A 21,295-nucleotide genomic window follows, 5' to 3' on the forward strand; every position below is an offset into this window, starting at 1 on the left:
TACAGTCTCCATTCTTACAGCGTTATTATTCTTTATTCTGCCCTTATTCTAGATCTTTCTCCTTGGGGTAAGAAAACCTCGCCCGCTGCGTCCCTGAGTCAGCAGTGAAATGTTGCTGAGTCATGACGGCCACACCCTGAGCACACCATCTCAAGATGCACCCCTTGTCACATCAGTATTTCTTTCCCTTCAACACAAGAAGGCCTGCAGTGAGCCTTTCCCTTTAAATTTGGCATAAATGTAGTAGTTGTCTGACTGTGTCTAAGTTTAGGAAGTCAAATTTTCCAGCACAGCACTGTCTAAAGCTGTAGCCAGCGAGGGTGTCTCAAAGTTGGCAATGCCACAATCAAGCTCCTGCTCAATGCGTTGGTTTAGCCAACTGCCTCCTTCTTTTTTCAAGCATTTTATTACATTATGCATTTGGTTGACGGCTATATACAGAGTGACCATTGCTATATACTAAGAGCATTTTATTGGCAGGAACAAAATAGAATTAATAACCATTTAGGTCACTTCACTGTTGCAACTGATTTGCTGCTGGGATTGATTTGCTGCACTGTTTCGGCCCAAGAGATTACCTTTGAAGATAGAAGTAAGAAATTGTTTTTTTGGCTGAGGGGGGTGACAACCTCACTCAAGCAACAACCACATCCCTGTTAGGGTGAAATCAAAGAGTCACTAAATTAACCCGTGCTTAACCCTCAGGTAGCTTGGCACAAAAGCAGCCAGGCTTAACATAAAGGCATGTGTAAAGCGTCTATGCAGCACTCACACAGTAATAAAGTGAAAAAACATCCCAAGAAAAATCCCACACCAATTCAGAGAATAAAACAACACAAATACTATTAGTAGAACAGCATATCTGCAGTCTTAAAGTGTCAGTTAAGTATAACACCTAAAACCACAAAGTGTCACTTGCAGTCATTTGATTGTGCTAGACAGGAAGGAAGTCACACGTTCAAGCCAACAATAGAGCATGGGCAGGATACAGGGACCAGGTTGGTTCAATTTCAAATTACCTTTGCAAATGTTTGGCTCGAAGTGTCCAGTTGACGACGGAAAAGGCTGAAAGGAGCAGGGAGAGATCACAGGTGGTGTCTGTAAAACGAAGATCCGGTCTGGAGCCACAGACGGTTGTTCCTGGAGCTTCACATTGGCCGTTCCCACTGGCTGTCATTGCTGTAGGGCAAAGTGCAGCTTTCGCATTGCTGATTATCACTGTCAGTCACTGTAGCATGAATAGTCAGGTTCACCAGAACTTTGCGTCAGCAGTTGTCGCAGGCAGCAGAATCTTAGTACGGACTGGCCCGTTCGTGGTTGCAAAAAGCCTAAAACTTCAGCATTTCACATTTTCTTGTAGAGGAGTGCACTTCAATTCCAGCCAAGGTTCCACGATCTGGAGAGGCACCTTTTGGGGATCTGGGAATCACTCTAGCAGAGGACAGCAGGGCTCAGGCAGGTCTAGTTGCAGGTCCAATTCAGCAGGCCATATCATATGTGCAGTTGTTGCAAGGCCTCTGGAGCTTGTTGTGTCCCTGTAGTTCAGATAGGAGGTCAGACAACTGACCCAGTATGTTGCTCAGGATGCCTGGGATGAAGGCATTTTTCTCAGAGATCAGGACAGGCTTCAAGCAGCAGGGAAGTCCTCTGGGAAACAAGACATGCCTTAGGAAGCAGGGCAGTTCTCTGAGAAACAAGCCAATCCTTTTGCTGTAATGTCCACAAGTACAGGAGTGTACTGTAGAGTGGCTCAGAAGGTCCAGTTCATAAGCCACTTACCTGAATCCCAGATGATTCAAATGGAGCGGCGATGGTAGTTCATGAATCCTACTGAGATTTGCTCTCAGTTTCCAAGAGGAGACAAATCTCAGGAGGAGGGGAGATTGGGTTGGAGAGAGCGTGTAGAGTCGAAAATGATGCGGCTTGTCTACTAAACAGCAACACTGCAGCAGGCATTGACATCAATCTTATGAATGGTACTGTCAGATAGAGTACTGTCAGTCAGAAAGCTTTATTTCGGCTATTGCAGCCATAAAAGCACATATTAAATAGCATTATCCATAAAACATAGTTCATAAAATAACATATTAATTAGAGATTAAAAAATACATCTCTATACAATTGTCGTTAGAACCCCTTGGGGGTCAAAAAGTATCAACATATAGAGGATCCCACCCCCTGGAATCAATTGTCACGAGTGGGGCAGCAAACAAGGGCAAATACTATAACACGGACATCTTTTTCAACAATAAAACCAGTACAGTCGATTACAAAAGACACTTAAAATGTTAAAAGAAAAATTGATGGCCTAAATTTATATAAGTTTAGGATCACAGGGGTAATCATAAGGAAACAGGATTATCTAAGTTCTCAGCTTAGTCTTTCAATAGACGTCTGTGTTTGCACCACATTGCAAATAGAAATTTGGAAATAGCAACAACAAAAACTGGGTGGGTATCGTGTTTTAGTACCCTATAGAATTCTCTATGGTTTCTTATACCCAGATTTCTGCAGAGTTGTAGGACCCATTTACCCGGGACAAAGTTGTTTAGAAACACCCGCCCAATTATTAGACCCGTGCCTGAATTGAAGAAACAGTTGCTTTGCTGCAAGGGGTTGAATGGAGTCCAGCACCAACTCCAAATTGTAATGCTGTTTTGCATCCAGAAACCTGGACGTTAGGCTGGACGAATCTACTTTCTGCAAAATGCGTGCCAATTTGTATTCTTTCAAAGCAGTTGCTAGTGATTTTTTAGAAATGACTGAACATGTCTCCTCTGGTGCCGACCACAGGTCATCCTTTCCTATAGCACGAAATGTGTTCCTAACAAAGGACAACCACGGGATATTCCCCGCCACCAAAGTAGACATAACAGCTTTTAGCTCCTCCCTATAATTTCCTAACTCTGACGTACTCCAGAACCACCGCCAGTAGAGGAGTGGACGGGAAGCAGTCAGGTCTGCAATGGGAATACTACCCAAATCCATCCTTAAGGGTATTAGAGGGGTACTTTTAGGCAGGCCCAGAAGTTGTCTTATAAAATTATTTTCTGTCACTGTTAGGACATCAGCTAAACAGTGGCCCCAAAGTTCAGCACCGTACATTGATGCCCCCTCGCTTGGACCTTATACATTTCTACAGGTGGGCTTATGACCTTTACAGCACAACTCCTGTGTACTTTTAAAATCCCCCCAGTAGCTTGGATTAGCTTTAAGTTTGCTTTATTAATTTGTGGTCCCCACCCCATTTTATCATTTAGGGTGAGACCCAAGTAGTGGAATATGGGCACCCTCTCTAGGGTACTATCATCCATTTTGGGGTGTGTACAATTAGTAGAATTGGCATGAAAGACCATGTACTTTGTTTTCTTTATGTTTACCTCCAAGTTCCGATTCTTACAAAACAAGCTAAATTCCTCCAGGACACGCAGCATCCCCATAGGTGTTTTGGATAGGAACAGCGTGTCGTCCGCAAACATTAAGGCCGGTATTTTGCGGTTAGCAAGTCTTGGAGAGTCAATATCCTTGATAGCAAGGAGATCCTTAATTAGCCCATTGAGAAAGAGTGAGAAAAGGGTTGGCGCAAGCACACAACCATGTCTCACCCCCTTCTCAACGGGGAAAGAAGCTGTTAATTCCCCATTCTTGCCGAATCTTACCCTAGCAAAGGTACCTTCGTGGAGGCGTGTGAACTGATGGCAAAGATAGGCTGGGGCTCCCATGTCGAGTAGTAGGCCCCACAACTGATCACGATCTACCATGTCAAACGCGGCTTTGAGGTCCACGAATGTAAGATACAGGCTACCACCCTCCAGTGTTATGTTTTTCCAATAGATCAGTTGGAGTCTAAATAACTGGTCTATGGTCGAGGTTTTAGGCCTAAAGCCTGCTTGTAAGGGAGTTAAAATATTAAGGCCATCCATCCATGCCTGCAATCTTCCTAATGGAACACGGGCAAAAATCTTCTGTGTTACGTCAATGAGGCTAATCGGCCTATAGTTTACCGGTTCTAAGGGGGAACCTTTTTTATAAATAGGAAATATCTCAGCACCTGCCCAAGTTAGAGGGGGTGCCATACCATAAAGAATTGCATTAAAAAGGGTCTGGAGATATGGAGCTCACACTACCTGTTCATTTTTATACAGGTCTCGAGGGATCCTATCCAAACCAGGTGCTTTTTTTGGTAGTACTTTGGCCAAGGCCACTAATACCTCAGCCAGTGTACAAGGGGGTATATCACCAGAGGAGTACAAAATGTGAGCACTAACCGATGTCCTTATCTCGCTGAATCCATTTTGTGGCCTAGAATATAGAGCTTTAAAATGGGCTCGACAAACTTCCTCCCCGAGGTTTGGCTTGTTGGCAGACCTACCCTTGGTTTTTCCAGTCTTAACCAGGTTCCAGAAGCCTCCTGTGACTTTATCGTCTAAAGCTTTCTTAATGTCCTCCCATCTGTCGATCTCCCATTCTTATTTGGCTACTAAAACAATTTTTTTTAAAACCCCCTTGCTTCCCTTATACATTTACTATCCCCCTCTTTGAGTCTTGACAACAGGGCATGATTTGCGTCTCTACATGCCCTATTGTACCAGGGGTTTTTCCTCTATATTGAATACCTTTGTTGGTCTTACTACTGTAGAAGAACTCCGCAAGGGATGTAACCAAGTCCTGATGGATTTTTCCTAGCACTTCTTGGGATTCTAAAGTGCTGCTATTTTCAGAGGCGAGGGATGCCTTTTCTAAGGAAGGGATGATACAATTATACATAGTGGCCATCTCTTCTGTAGATTGTGCAATTGTACCCCAGCGGACTCTTCTACCTCCTTCAACCGCAATTAAATTGGAGAGTTGCGGATTGACCAAACCCTGCCCTCCTTCCGGTAAGTAACTATCTAAAGTTACAACCAGCAGGTTGTGGTCGCTTTCACCACGGGGATGGACCCGAAAATTCAAGATCCTGTGCCAAATTTCTACATTCACCAATATGTAGTCAATTGTGGATGGGAAACATCCTTTACGACGCAACTTTTACCATGCAGTGCCTTTACAACGCAGGTTTTTCAACGCAAGTCATTTCAACGAATTGCGCTGGGGGCGCTCTAGGATAGGTATAGTTTAATTTACTATCCAACACCTTCCCTACTATCCACGGGGACTGGAGTTGGAATAGTAAATTAAACTATTCACTATCCAGCACCCCCCAACGCAAGTCGTTGTAACGACTTGCGTTGAAAAACCTGCATTGTAAAAGCATGCGTGGTAAAAGCATGCGTTGTAACAACGTACATCCATTGTGGATGCTTGGCCATTCCTATCACTGGTGAAGTTCCCTGGATTGTCAGCAGGAAACCGCCCATTGCATGCCCTGAGCGAATGGGTGAGGGTAAGTGAGGTCAATTGCAATACTAATGGAGTCCACCCCCTTATCGGATAGGTATTGCACGCAGGAATTGCCCAAGTTGAATCCTCATCACTGGTGCTAGAAGATGAAAGGCCATTGAGGGGTTCAAAATGGCAATCAAAATCCCCGCCGATAATAACGTGGGCTTTCCCAGGCAACGTGGAAAAGAAAGCAGCCAAGCTGTCTAACGTCTGTGAAGTCTGCTCATACCTTACTGGGCGAGAGTAGACATTGATGATGGCCAACTTTGTAAGGTTTCTAAGGGTAAGAAGAATACATAAGATATCGGGGGAGTGGGTTTCTATCCTTTTAACCGTATAACCCAAATGTGTGCCAACCCAAATACACAACCCCCGGAGGGTTCCCCCCATGGGCCCTGTACAGCCGCTTCACAGTATGCAACGAAGCCGACTCTATAGGATGGTTTTAATGCCCAGGTCTCTTGGAATAGGCAGATCTCATGAGAATCTATGTAGTCTCCCCAATCCGGAAGATCCATTCTCGCGGTTGGGCCTGCTATATTCCATGACAAGATCCTAGTACCCTGTGGTCTTTCTAACATTACTAACTCTGTAGCCAAAGGGGGCTCCCTCCATTGTGATACCGTGGGCAGGATCACCTCCGATTCTCTGCTAGAAGTAACTTGGGGGGCTTCGATTTGGCTGTCAATGCTTCCTATCATGTGGTGTTTTGGCGCCAAATCAATTACTTTTCAGCCATTGCTGGTTGGTAGCCATGACTCCCTGCAATCTTTCTACCTTTATGGGCTCGGGGACACTAGTATTCACCCCCTGTTGGGGTGCTACGAACTTGTTTCCCACCTGTCTAAGGGGAGTGCTATATGGGACCTCCTGAATACTATCATTGGTTCCCATGCTAATCTCTTCATTCAACAACTCATTTATGATCAACAATTGTTGATTAATAGCCTCAGCTCCCACATCCATGGAACATGTACCTAGCTGTTTGATCATAGTTGGTGGACACTGGCCAATTAGATTCAGTCAATCCACCTGATCTAATCCACTAAATCTATTACTTACAGGAACATTAGGTAATGGAAAAAGATCAGCATTCCGTCCCCTATTATGTGGACTTCCAACCTGGGCTCTCACCTCCCATTGTTTACCTGGGTTTCCCATTCTCTCTGTTAGGGAACAAGGGGGATAAAAATAACTTACGGCAAGGGTCTGAATTCTGCTTGTCACCCTCGGCTGACACCATTCACAAATATATTGGACCACCCGCCTATCTCTAAAATGAATCAAAACACAGTTGCCCGCAATATCTTTCACTCTCTGTCCCACCCAGCTTACTCTGCGTGAAAATATAATTTCACTACGCACCTGGGGTGGAAGGGGTCTATTTTTGTTTAGCCAATGAATGGACTTATTTTTTAGTTCAGTATAGGTTTCCACACTACCTTTTTCCAATTCGGGTACCCCAGCTAATAGAACAACATATGGTGAAATCTCTTACTTTAGACAAATTAAACGGCTTCACGCTAAAATGGGCTAATGTAGACCAACAAAAAGTCTTGACAAGCGTTGTGAAAAAGGTACTCCCTGAATTAAATGGATATTTAGACCTAAACTCTAGCCCGGAGACAATTCTTACCAGCTATGAGACCATCTCTAAAGTAATACGCAAAGAGTTATCCATTACTAGAAAGATAAATAGATCCAATCCTAGGAGGGGCTGGTTTAATGCAGAATGCACCAAAGCACTAACCAAATTAAAGAACGCACTAACTAAAGATATTAGGAACAGGCAAGAGATTGCAGACCTGAGGAAGGCTTATAATTTAGCACAAATGAAGCGAAAAATCCAAATTAAGGACTCCTTATGGAAACAACTTCATCATAGTTGTCTTGAGAAGGATTCCCTTACCTTTTGGAAAACAGTTAAAGCCCCGTTTCTTTGTGTAGATCAGGATTTGCCAAAACTAGAGGTAGCTGTAGATCCCGAAGCCTGGGTGAACGATTTTTCAACCATTTTTAAACAAGATGAAGTATCGATTCAAGACCTGGCTGATAATATTGGGACACCAACATATCCAATACAGATAACGTTTGAATACGATGAAATTATAAAGGCTCTTAAAAAATCAAAATCTGGAAAAGCCCCTGGGCCGGACGGGGTCCCAGTAGACTTATTTAAGTTCCAACTGGACCTATGGTCCCCAGTCCTGATGAGAGTACTTGAAGCAACTACTCAGACAGGTTTAGTGAAATCCTGGTCAACATCGATCTTGGTACCAATTTTTAAAAAGGGTGATCGTAGTAACCCAGGGTGCTATCGGCCTATATCCTTGTTAGATACACTAGGCAAGAGAGTAGGGCGAATTCTTTTGGAACGCCTTCAAACCTGGGCAGAAGAAAATAGCATAGTCTCAGATGTGCAATACGGTTTTAGAGAAGGGCTTGGGACAGTCGATCAGGTCTTAAATCTCACGTTGTTAACAGAGAAATATGTGTCAGCTAAAGGTGGGCAACTATACATGGTCTATGTAGACCTTAGTGCAGCATTTGACTGCGTAAGCCACTCAAAACTGTGGGCAAAGCTCCTCGACAAGGCAGTCGAATCTGCACTAGTCACTTTTCTTAGAGAACTCTATTCCAACGCCTCAGCAAGGGTTAGATATTGTATAGACGGAGCCCTCACCAATTTATTTAGGATAGAGAGGGGGGTCAGGCAAGGGTGTTTCCTGGCCCCCTTCCTATTTACCCTTTACACTAATCGTCTCGAACAAGAGATGGTGAGAGATAGTAATGATTTGCCTACCATTCTGCGTCGTCCAATATTGGCGTTGCTTTACGCAGATGATGCAGTTATTTTAGCAAGAACCCCAGTCCAATTACAGCGTTCAGTGGACAGATACTGCGAGTATATGTCCTCCTTGAACTTAAATGTAAACATAAAAAAAACTTTTACCATGACAGTGGGTCAAACAAAAATAAAGAAAAAAAAGGACATTTACATTAATAACTCTGTCCTAGATACAACCACCTCTTATCCATACCTAGGGATTCTGCTAGATAGTAACGTAACGTGGTCAAAATCCATTGATGCGAGGAAATTATCCTTCTTAAGGGCCACAGCAGCGTTAACATCCTTCGCCCAAAAACTAGGGAAGAGATCGCCAGAGGAAATGTTAAAAATATACCAGGCCAAATGCACTAGTGTTGCAAGCTATGGTGCGGGTGTGTGGGGATATTCAAACGTAGATGAGATACAGAAAGTTGAGAACTATTTCTTTTGCTATCTCCTTTCAGTCCCCAGAGGCACAACCACATACGGGTGTCACCTAGAACTAGGCATCGACTATACCCTTAGGACACCCCCGCGCCACACGGCCACCAGCTGTCGCGTGTGCCCCCCGCCTGCCACTGCTCTCAACCTCGCTGAAGCCTTCCTCCCTTCTGGCCACGCCCCCGCCGCCGCTTGCTGCTCTCCCGCTTTTGTTTGCTATTGTGCTATATTGTTTAATGGTATTGTAATTGTATTCATATCCTTTATTTGCCTTTTTCTTGTGTTGTTGCCCCCCTGTGCAGTTTCCCCCACGCCCACCCGCCCCGCTCCTCGCTTCCCGCCGCCGGGAGTGTGGACACGCCCCCTTCCTTCTGTGCTCTCCCTGCTCCCTCCTCCCAGCTGCTCCTCCCTCCCTGCACTTCGCCATAAATGGCGACCGTGCGCACGCGCAGCGTTGATGCGCAGCGGGCACGCCGATTGTGCACCGAAGGCGCGCCAATGGTAAGCCCGTCTGCGCCCGTCCGTGCCTGGACCGCGCCCAGTGCCAGGACCCCTGGCTCCCGCCGACACCAGCCCACTCGCCGGACCTACAACGCCACCGACCTCTACGCACTCAACGCCGGTCGAATCCCGGGCTGCTATCGAGCCACCTCGAGACACACCCACGGACCCTTCAGCTGCCACTCCTGCAAGTTCACCTGCACCCGGACCTGCACTACACCAGCACCGACCAAGCCAAGCACCATCAGCAACCACCTCAAGTGCATCCTGCTCAAAACCCGCTCCATCCACAGACACGCCGTCGAGCTCTGGAACCTGCTCGACACCACAGCCCCAGACGTCGCCTTCCTCACGGAAACCTGGATGAACGCCTCCTCAGCGCCGACATCGCCATCGCCATCCCGGACGGCTACAAGATCATCCGGAGGGACCGCGTCAACCAGACAGGAGGAGGCATCGCCATCATCCACAGGAACACCATCCGCGTCACGACCAACACCGACGACACCCTCGCTCCCGCCGAACACCTGCACTTCCAGATTCACATCAACCCCAAGACCACCCTCAGAGGTACCCTCATCTACAGACCCCCGGGACCACGCATACAATTCAGCGAAGTGATCGCCGACTTCATCAGCCCGCACACCCTCCTCTCCCCTGACTACATCCTCCTCGGGGACCTCAACTTCCACCTGGAGAACAACAACGACCGCAACACCACCACCCTGCTGGACAACCTCGCCAACCTCGGTCTCAAGCAGCTGGTGACCACCCCCACCCACTACGCGGGTCACACACTCGACCCCGTGTTCTCATCCAGCAAGGACGTCACCTTCAGCCACGCCACCGGACTCCACTGGACGGACCACAGCTGCGTCCACTTCAGCTTCAAAAGGACCACGACCCACCACCACCAGCAACAGGTTGCACGCAGAAGCTGGAACAAGATCACAGCCGACCAGCTCGCGAGGTCCCTGAGCATGAACCCCCCCACCAGCGCAACGAACCCAAGCCAGGCGGCCACCAACCTCGCGAAGTGGATCAGCAACTGCGCAGACGACCTCGCCCCTCTGAAGACCCCGCCTAGCAGACCCGGCAGCAAGAAAGCCCCATGGTTCACAGACGAACTCAAGAGCTCCAAGAAGAACTGCCGAGCCCTCGAGAAAGCCTGGCGCAGAGACCCAACACCGAACAACATGACTGCCCTCAAGCTCGCCACCCGTAAACACCACCAACTGATCCACGCCACCAAGAAAACTGCATTCAAGGAACGACTGGACAACAACGCCCACAACAGTAAGGAACTCTTCAACATCGTTAAAGAGCTCTCCAACCCGAACGCCGGAAACAACGACATCACCCCTTCACAAGACCTCTGCAACTCCCTCGCCTCCTACTTCCACAACAAGATCGCGGACATACACAACAGCTTCAGCACGCAACCGACGCACGTCACGACCGAACCACCGCCCCCCACCACCACCCTCCGCGCCTGGACCCTGATCAGCACCGAAGACACCGTCCGCACGATGAACTCCATCCACTCCGGATCTGCGACCGACCCCTGCCCTCACTACGTCTTCAACAAGGCCGACGCTGTCATCGCACCCTACCTGCGGGACATCATCAACTCCTCCTTCGACACCGCTACCTTCCCGGAGAGCTGGAAGCACGCCGAACTCAGCGCTCTACTAAAGAAGCCATCAGCCGACCCCACCGACCTCAAGAACTACCGCCCCATCTCGCTGCTCCCGTTTCCTGCAAAAGTCATCGAGAAGACCGTCAACAAGCAGCTGGCCGCCTTCCTTGAGACGAACGGATCCCTCGACCTCTCGCAGTCTGGCTTCCGGGCCAACCACAGCACCGAGACCGCCCTGATCGCAGCCACCGATGACATCCGAGCCCTGCTCGACAACGGAGAAACAGCGGCCCTCATCCTCCTAGACCTCTCCGCGGCCTTCGACACTGTCTGCCACCGCACCCTAGTGCAGTGCCTCAGCAACGTCGGAATCCAGGAGAAGGCACTGGAATGGATCATCTCGTTCCTTGCCAGAAGGACACAGAGAGTCCGCCTCCCCCCGTTCCGATCAGAAGCCACCGAAGTCATCTGCGGCGTTCCTCAAGGCTCCTCGCTCAGCCCAACCCTCTTCAACGTCTACATGAGCCCCCTCGCAGCCATCGCACGCCAACACAACCTCAACATCATCTCCTACGCCGACAACACCCAGCTGATCCTCTCCCTCACCAACGACCCCGCCACCGCCAGAGCCAACCTACACGAAGGGATGACAGGCGTAGCCAAGTGGATGATGAACAGCCGCCTGAAACTGAACTCGGACAAGACGGAAGTCCTCATCCTGGGATCCTCACCCTCCGCCTGGGATGACTCCTGGTGGCCCCCCGTCCTGGGCAGCGCACCCAAACCAACAGACCACGCACGCAACCTGGGCTTCATCCTGGACTCCTCCCTCTCCATGACCAGACAAGTCAACGCCGTCTCCTCGTCGTGCTTCAACATCCTGCGCATGCTATGGAAGATCTTCCGGTGGATCCCCCCGAGACCAGAAAGACGGTCACCCAGGCCCTCGTCACCAGCCGTCTGGACTACGGCAACTCCCTCTATGCCGGAACCACCGCCAAACTCCAGAAGAGACTCCAGCGGATTCAGAACGCCTCAACACGACTCATCCTGGACATCCCCCGTCGCAGCCACATCTCCGGACACCTGAGAGATCTGCACTGGCTCCCGGTCAACAAGAGAATCACCTTCTGTCTCCTCACCCACGCACACAAAGCCCTACACAACCAAGGCCTAGGATACCTTAACAGCCGCCTCAACTTCTACGCTCCCACACGCCAGCTTCGATCGACCGGCCACGCCCTCGCCGCCGTCCCCCGCATCCGAAGAGTCACCACAGGAGGAAGGTCCTTCTCCTACCTGGCCGCCAAGACTTGGAACTCCCTCCCGACCCACCTCCGCCTGTCCCAGGATCACCTTGCCTTCAGGAAGCAGCTCAAGACCTGGCTGTTCGAGCAGTAGTGGACCCCCCCCTAGCGCCTTGAGACCCTCCGGGTGAGTAGTGCGCTATATAAATGCTTTGATTGATTGATTGATTGATTGATTGATATTTCGGACCTGATAAAGATTCAGCCTTTAATGATGTGGAAACACATAAACAAGGACCCCCCTTCTCACATTAATTCCATAAAGGTTTTTTAGCAAAGACCAAATAAACAATTTGATTAGATCTGGTCTGGTATATTTATTTATACCTCTTAATTTTGTATTTTTTCAAAAGAAACAATTTTACAATGGCAGAGAGAGAAAAAACTCTCAGATTCTTCTCTCAATCATATTGAATCTTTCACTTATGTTACATAAAAACATTACAGTACATGTATATCACAAATAACATAACAGTACATCCAAACAACAATTCAAATTACAATACAAAAAATACGATTCATCAATTTTATAATACATTAAACTATTCAAAATCACAATTTATGCACAAAGAGAAAATAAATTCAATTGTAACAAGAGCTAAGCAGATTGTCACTTATTCAAATGACACTAGATGTATCGACTGGCTCTTGATGGAATTGCCGACGCGTTTCAGGTTCGGGTCATTAATCCCCCAACCCTCATCAGGGCTCTAATAGTCATCTGTTTAGGATGCAAAAAAACATATAGTTTTATTGACAACCTATTCGCCTCTTATCTAAAGCAAACCGTTTGGACAGATTGTATATCTACCTGTATCTTTCTGTGATAGTTGCTCACTTGTGGTTTCTATTTGTGGTGCACTCCTTATTCTGATTTCGGACGGTGCGCCATCCATATAGTTTTAACGAAGTCTGTAAATCAACAGAATCTTATTTGTCACTTTTCAGTATACTCACATCTTTGTGGAAAGCTACTAGGGTTTAGCTGTAAAAAACATACCCTCGTATGTACGAGATGGTGCTACGGTGACGGGAGGAGAGGTGTCTTTGTTTGTTTACTTTTATTCCTATTTAAACAAAAGACATCAATGCGCTTTTTGTAACTGCATCTTCACTGGTGCTCGACATTTTTGCATTCAAGAAATGGACCAAAGACTTTCCTTACCTGTCTTGTAGTCCAATGTTTTAGGAAGGCTGCCTGGTCGATTTTTCGACTCTGATGTATATTCCTATTTATACAATGCAGACATTAAGAACTCACGTATTTCTATCATTGATATAGCTTATTTATTAATGAAAGAATGACTCATATTGTATACTCGAACAAGAGCCTACCTGTTTCCTTCAAGGGAACGAGGTGGCGCCTCCGCCTCCCGTCCTGTGGCCCAGCCGGGCCTTAATGATTTATGGATCTCGCCTCTCTTTAGGTTTGTTACTCGCTTCTTTCACCGGGCTGTTTACCTGCTCTGCGGGGGAAACGCGAGAATCAGGTCGATCGCGGTTCCTGCCTGCGAGGCAATTTCAGACTTACTTTTACTTTGCTCAATTACCTGTGTACTCCGTTAGGGCGAGTCTGACATGCACGTCCTCAGCTAGTCCTTACAGTGAACGGCCGCCATTTCCGGATGAATAAAAAGACCCATTTCGCCATACAGTGCATTGTGGGAGTTCGAGTTCTTCAAAGTCAGTATTCAATTTTGAATGGTCACGATTCTTTCATCATTATTTAGAAGCGCATCTAATTAATGGTGAAAGAATTATGATTATCCAATACTGGATGCTGACTTTAAGAACTCGAACTCCCATAATGCACCTAACGACAAATCCGCCTTTTTACTCATCCGAAAATGGATTGCGATATGGTTAAAAAATAAAATGCACCCGTAGGTGTGCCCAAACTCACGCTTCTAAATAATGATGAAAGAATCGTGACCATTCAAAATTGAATACTGACTTTGAAGAACTCGAACTCCCACAATGCACTGTATGGCGAAATGGGTCTTTTTATTCATCCGGAAATGGCGGCCGTTCACTGTAAGGACTAGCTGAGGATGTGCATGTCAGACTCGCCCTAACGGAGTACACAGGTAATTGAGCAAAGTAAAAGTAAGTCTGAAATTGCCTCGCAGGCAGGAACCGCGATCGACCTGATTCTCGCGTTTCCCCCGCAGAGCAAGTAAACAGCCCGGTGAAAGAAGCGAGTAACAAACCTAAAGAGAGGCGAGATCCATAAATCATTAAGGCCCGGCTGGGCCACAGGACGGGAGGCGGAGGCGCCACCTCGTTCCCTTGAAGGAAACAGGTAGGCTCTTGTTCGAGTATACAATATGAGTCATTCTTTCGTTAAGAAATAAGCTATATCAATGATAGAAATACGTGAGTTCTTAATGTTTGCATTGTATAAATAGGAATATACATCAGAGTCGAAAAATCGACCAGGCAGCCTTCCTAAAACATTGGACTACAAGACAGGTAAGGAACGTCTTTGGTCCATTTCTTGAATGCAAAAATGTCGAGCACCAGTGAAGATGCAGTTACAAAAAGCGCATTGATGTCTTTTGTTTAAATAGGAATAAAAGTAAACAAACAAAGACACCTCTCCTCCCGTCACCGTAGCACCATCTCGTACATACGAAGGTATGTTTTTTACAGCTAAACCCTAGTAGCTTTCCACAAAGATGTGAGTATACTGAAAAGTGACAAATAAGATTCTGTTGATTTACAGACTTCGTTAAAACTATATGGATGGCGCACCGTCCGAAATCAGAATAAGGAGTGCACCACAAATAGAAACCACAAGTGAGCAACTATCACAGAAAGATACAGGTAGATATACAATCTGTCCAAACGGTTTGCTTTAGATAAGAGGCGAATAGGTTGTCAATAAAACTATATGTTTTTTTGCATCCTAAACAGATGACTATTAGAGCCCTGATGAGGGTTGGGGGATTAATGACCCGAACCTGAAACGCGTCGGCAATTCCATCAAGAGCCAGTCGATACATCTAGTGTCATTTGAATAAGTGACAATCTGCTTAGCTCTTGTTACAATTGAATTTATTTTCTCTTTGTGCATAAATTGTGATTTTGAATAGTTTAATGTATTATAAAATTGATGAATCGTATTTTTTGTATTGTAATTTGAATTGTTGTTTGGATGTACTGTTATGTTATTTGTGATATACATGTACTGTAATGTTTTTATGTAACATAAGTGAAAGATTCAATATGATTGAGAGAAGAATCTGAGAGTTTTTTCCCTCTCTGCCATTGTAAAATTGTTTCTTTTGAAAAAATACAAAATTAAGAGGTACAAATAAATATACCAGACCAGATCTAATCAAATTGTTTATTTGGTATTTGCTAAAAAACCTTTATGGAATTAATGTGAGAAGGGGGGTCCTTGTTTATGTGTTTTGATATTTAAATGGTCCAACCCCCCCCTCAGCCCCTGCCAAGGACCTAACTCCCCGTGTGCACTATAATGATGTGGAGGCGCATCTGGACGAACGATCATTGCCATCTAACCAGAGCCCTCATAAAGGAATGCATGTCACTCGACAAATCTTACAAAATAAGGTGGCTGGAATATGTAAAATCTTTCTTCAGCGATCTGGACTCTCTAGGTTGCTATACTGAGCCGACAACGATCTCCAAAATCTCAAAGAAAGACCTTAAAAACTCATGTTTGTTACACCTGAGAGACCTAAGACTGGCCAAAGAAGTTGGGAAAAATCTGCATTACACCTATTGTCTATCCAAACCACCTTTTGTCTAGAGCCCTATCTAAAATCAGACCTCACCCATTTTGAGAAATTTCTATTGACCAGATTTAGAATAGGTAGTTTCTTCAGGCTTGTTTCATTTCCCACCCAAAATGATTGGTCGACAACCCTTCTCCCTTGCCCTTGTGATTGTGTTTCTAATCAAAGTAATATGCACACAGTACTGTTTTGTAAATTTTTTGTTGCTCCCCGTAGTCGCTGGATAATTCCAATATTAAAGATCATGGGATTTCGAAGATGTCGCCCAGCACTATTGGCATTGCAACTGTTGGAAAATGAAATATATGCAAAATCGATTGCCCATTTTTAAAAATGTTGTATTAATCACAGCTCTAATCTTAACAGTGTGTAATTATTGTACCTTGAGAAATATATTCATCTGTCTATATTAATTTTTTTTTAAAATGTATCTTATTTTAATGGATACTGTATTTAAAAAAATGCTCTTTTATGGCTTTCATCGAAAACCGAATAAAGATAATTTTGAATTGAATTGAATTGACTCAGGGGGTAGGTCGAATCATGGCAAAGAACATTTAGTTGCATAAGTATTTCATATAGTTAGATAACGGTCCCTTTCCTTATCTCTTCCAGATGTTTTTTGCACCAGGCCCCCTCCCAGGGTTAAGGATTCTGCTCTCTTGCCCGATAAACGTCCTATGTCTCCATGTGCCCCCACTGAATTAGGTATTATTGTGGAGGGTGTTGGGGGGCTAGAATTTACAGAGTCTTGGGCCACATTCGTTGTCATTTCAGTTGTTCGAAGCTTTTCCCCAAAACAGTCTTTTATGGAACCAGGGTTAGACATAGCTAACTGTTCAAAGTTTTATTATTTTTTTCCTCAATTAGAGACAACCTCTCGTGGAGTGGTGACATAGAAGACCTAATGAGGGCCCCTCATTTAGCCCAGAATCCCTCTTCAGCTTGAAGGAAAGAAGGACCAACTAAATCCAAGTTCGGGGTGCCTGATGAAGAAATAATTGTCTGGGGCTCTGCTATCATTGGCAGAGCTGTAATCAACGTCCCGCCGGTCTTGTTAGTTTTAGGCATCTTTTGTTTTTTTCCCCTCTGAGGGACCCCTCCCCGCTTTCTCTTGTTTGCCGGTTCCAGTTTTTGGACTGTTGTTTGAGATGTAGATTTAGGCACAGACCTTGTAGAAACACAGGAAAGTGTGCTACAGACGCACTGTCAGTACTGGGTCCACAGGTGGTACAATAGAGGGGGACTCCAGTATTATCGGAATGAACGCTGGGTCCTGTAAAGACTGACTATTACCTCCATCCAAATCACGGGGGACAGCGCCAGAGGCTGGGTGCTGCTCGGGTGAGCATACAGACATCCGGCCCTCCAAAGAAGATCATTTTAGGTGCAGGGGGTCCAGCGATAAGTGACGCTCAGTCAGGGCAATTTCATGGGCTAACACAGAGGTAGCTCTAGTTATAAACTGGTCGAGCGTTCCAGCTACACTTCCACCAATTGTCACATTCTTCCCATTTCCTTCACGGGTTGTCATCGTGGACTGAGCACTATGTTAAGAACTGTCCCAGGGAATCAAACCCCAGGCCTGGAGGCAAAACGCAATAAAACAAGTGTGGGCTAACCTTATGATGGTGCAGAGGTTAGAGGGGGGCCCGGCCCTGCCTCCTCTGGTCTCCAACGTGCCCAAACGGGCCCGCCCTTGGCCCGGGCTTGGCCCGGCGCGCCCTCGCGCGCATCGCGTGTTGCAGGGGCTACGAGCGGTTATGTACAGGCAGTAGGGAGAGGCAAATGCGGCTCAGGTGCGGCAGCCTGTGGTGCTCCTGGGACCTGAAGTCCCTTCTATCAGCAGGCAAGTCTCCCAAAGCAAAGTGGCTCCCGCGTAGCGGGGCCGTGAGCGCTTATGTACAGCCAGCAGGGAGAGGCAAAAGCGGCTCAGGTGCAGCAGCCCGTGGTGCTCCTGAGATCTGAAGTCCCTTCTGTCAGCAGGCAAATCAGCAAGCAAGTCTCCCAAAGCGAAGCGGCTCCCGTGTAGCAGGGGCCGCGAGCGGTTATGTACAGGCAGCAGGGAGAGGCAAATGTGGCTCAGGTGCGGCAGCCCGTGGGGCTCATGGGACCTGAAGTCCCTTCTGTCACAGGCAAATCAGAAGGCAAGTCTCCCAAAGCGAAGCGGCTCCCCGTCTCTTCGGTCCTCTGTGAATCGTCTGTTTAGGTTTTCGTCTCCTTCCATGTCCCCATAGGAACCAACTTCCAGATTTCCCTTGTATGAGGAGAATGGATGTGGAGCTGTTAGCTATTAGCCATGACCTTTGGCCTATACGTCACCGTGTTGACTCAGTACACTTAAAAAAAAAAACACAAACGGATCAGAGGTTCCTGTGTTAGAGGCTGCTGTGTTCTGGGGAGGGTTTGGCTCTTTGCTGTGATGGACAGCAAACTCTGTGGGCAGAAGCAGGGCTCCTTGGGCAGCTGTGGGAGGGGTATGTGGTGTCCAGTATTTTGTTTCACACCTTAAACAATATGGTGTGTTGAGGCATGTGATGCAAGCGAGGGGGCACAGGCTTTAATCCGTACGGGGAGTTTGATTAGCGTATAGTACCTATAAACAAAGAAATAATAAGGCTTTAGTCTAGTATTAACTCTATCTCTTAAGGTATCACCTCACAAAAGCTTTTCAAATCTCAACCAACCTTTAGTTTTGCTGTTGTTTTGTTTTCATTTAGATTGTCCATAGAGGCACCTTTAAAAAAACCAAATGTGAAACTGTAATGAGTATGATTTCAGCATCAAACCCACAAGCAAATTTAGATGGGGTTAGCTTCACCCAAGTCCAGTCTGGCAGAGCCCTGCCAACAGTATGTACAAGTTGAACAAAACACTTGTTACATTTGTTTTGCGCACGTCGTTGCGACTGAGCTCAGCGCATAGTAAAATCAAGTCTGTTGATGCATCTTTCCTTTTCTTCTTGTATTTTCCAATCCAGGAGAGAGACTAATGTGGGACGTTCCTTTTGGTGAGGTCAAAGTGGGAGAATCAAGGGTCAGAGTCGTGGATGCCGGGAAACAGGCAAGCAGCAGGGGACGAGGCTAAGCGAAGGAGAGGAGGGTGAACATTTTTTAAATAAGACTGCTTTAGAACGTTTGAAAAGGTCATATTCTAATTGTTTGTAACAAGGAACAGGCGCAGATAATTAAATTGATGAGGCTGCTTGTAGAAGGTGCTTTAGAATGTTCACAAAGCTCGCATTCTAAGTGCTTGGAGCAAGGAACGGGTACAGGGGATTAATTTGATGGGAGTTGCTTCTGGAAGGTGTTTTAAAATGTTAACAAAGATCTCTTTTCAATTGCTGATTGCAACTGACAGGTGCAAGGGATTAATTTGATGAGGAATGTCTTCCGGAAGGTTCACGTTTAGGTCATCTATGCCGGTTGCTTGACGCTTATTCTGGTGAATTTTCTGGATGTTTCCGTGGTGCCGGAAACCTGACCTTGCATATGCATAATAAAACATTTGTAAAAGCTATTAAACCTTTTCAATCAAACTGTTGAACACCAGCTGCATCTAGCTATTACCAACAGCATGTAACATGGTAAAAAGTCAGGGTACAAGAGGTTTGTTCATTTATAAGTGTTGGGAGGAATGATATGAATCATGCCGGTTTATTGTGATAGTCAAGAGAGGTGACCTGTGGCAGGAATCCTGACAGTCCAACAGAAGATCCAATATCTATACCTAAAGTGGAGGAATTTTCTAGGCTACCCCATATCTAGTTCTGGAACGTTCTTCCCTTCCCCTGCCAAGGCTCCAAGAAGTCTGGGCTGAGAAAAGAATAGTGTCAGGTTCTTTTGTGCAGCCCTGTGAAATATGAGTGGGCATGGAACAGCTTCGCCCCATGCATTATATTGTTAAGGTATATGAGTATGCACATCTCTCAACCTAACTGAATTGATGTGTTCCGGTATGAGTAAAAAAGATTGGTTTATTATAAAAATCTTGTTATGAATGTTCTATGTAAAGTTTGAATGAGACTAGGTGGACCAAGATCTTACAAGATGACCGCTAAAAAAGACTGGTTTGATTGCGAGTAGATACGGCCACTTTGGAGAGTCATGTGACTTCATGAGGAAGAATGGAAGAGGATAATTACTTCCATTCTTTGAGTAGTCCTCTGTCGTTGAAGGGAGCAGATTGGCGCATCGGGCCATATTGCACCTTGACGAAGTGAGTAGAGGGAATCACCCTAAGTGGAGGAGCACATTTTTTGTCCCTTACTTGATAGCAAATCAGAATGTTCTAACAGGACATATCGGCCCTCTAATTTTGTGTATGGGGAGTTTGACTTTTGAACCATCCATAGGAATTATTGTGGGGATCTAAGTATACGACTGGGAAAGGAATAGAGAGGTGGTTTACATTGATTACCTGAGTGGATCAAGAGCACATGACTCTAGTAAATGATAAAATATACACTGCAATATAAACAATTGTGAACAGGAGGATAGAGGCTAATGGATGTAATGAACACTCATCAGCATAAATATATTACCCTCACTAGACAATGCACAATAACATATGATTCCTGTGCCTTCTTGGTAATATTTATGTTTTTATAAACCACCCTGCGTTAATATAAACATCTTGTTGATGGGAAAATTTGTAATAGGATAGGAAATTGGTTTTTCCCTCCCATATTGATTGGAATATAGACATGTTTGCCTACATCAAAAGGACTATACTACTGTTTTTATCATAAATATGACACTATAGTTTTATCATTTATTTTGGAAGTGTGTGACTACAGGGCAGTGTTCCCACTCGACCCCCGGGTTTTGGCTGCGATAAATGAAACTCGGGTACGCCATTCGAAGTGTGCCTACTAAGGTGTCTAATAAGGGCAAGTATGGCCACAGACACACTCCCAAACATATAGTGAATAACTAGGAGGGAGTGTTACAGAGTTGAAGGGATCTGTCTCCTGTGGAAGGCCTTCGACCTTGTTGGGCCTTTTAAGAGGCTGAAACATGTCGGTACAAGCAGACAGGATAATGGAGTTGTGGGTTCTCACATATACCCATTTCTAATGAATGTTTAGTAATAAATATATAGGCGGGTGTCCCCTTAGGCAGTTTTAATTCTATCTGTTCTCTGCATTCTGGATCCCTAATTTGAAAATATTGCATTTCATAATCCCTTTATGTTAATAACTAGCAGCCCGTCCCGACGTTGTCCGGGTACGAAAAAGAATGTCTTAAATGGTTAGAATAGGCAAGGCAAAGTTTTTTTAAAAGTTCATGGCAAAGAACATTTATTGTTTCATGCGACTTGCCTGTGTGGCTGCTCAGAACCGCTCTTTCTGTTACGCGGAAGGTGAGCATGTGCTCTGCGGTTTGTTGTCCTGTCCGCAGAATGCGAACGTGTGTCCGCTCCTGCCGAC

General features: G+C 45.9%; 1 protein-coding gene and 1 long non-coding RNA gene across 2 annotated transcripts in view; both read right to left on the reverse strand.

Annotated features, from left to right (window-relative positions):
• LOC144767471 (CD209 antigen-like protein C) overlaps nt 1-21,295 on the reverse strand; it is a 165,179-nt gene that overhangs the window by 74,829 nt on the left and 69,055 nt on the right. The gene's annotated exons all lie outside the window — the stretch shown is intronic.
• LOC144767470 (uncharacterized) lies at nt 13,276-13,713 on the reverse strand. The gene is made up of 3 exons (XR_013598219.1): nt 13,651-13,713; nt 13,436-13,566; nt 13,276-13,329 (listed from the first exon to the last, which is right to left on the reverse strand). It is a non-coding gene; the product is annotated as an uncharacterized LOC144767470 (long non-coding RNA).

This window comes from Lissotriton helveticus, chromosome 7 (assembly GCF_964261635.1).
Source record: "Lissotriton helveticus chromosome 7, aLisHel1.1, whole genome shotgun sequence".
In the NCBI taxonomy this organism is placed as follows: domain Eukaryota; kingdom Metazoa; phylum Chordata; class Amphibia; order Caudata; family Salamandridae; genus Lissotriton; species Lissotriton helveticus.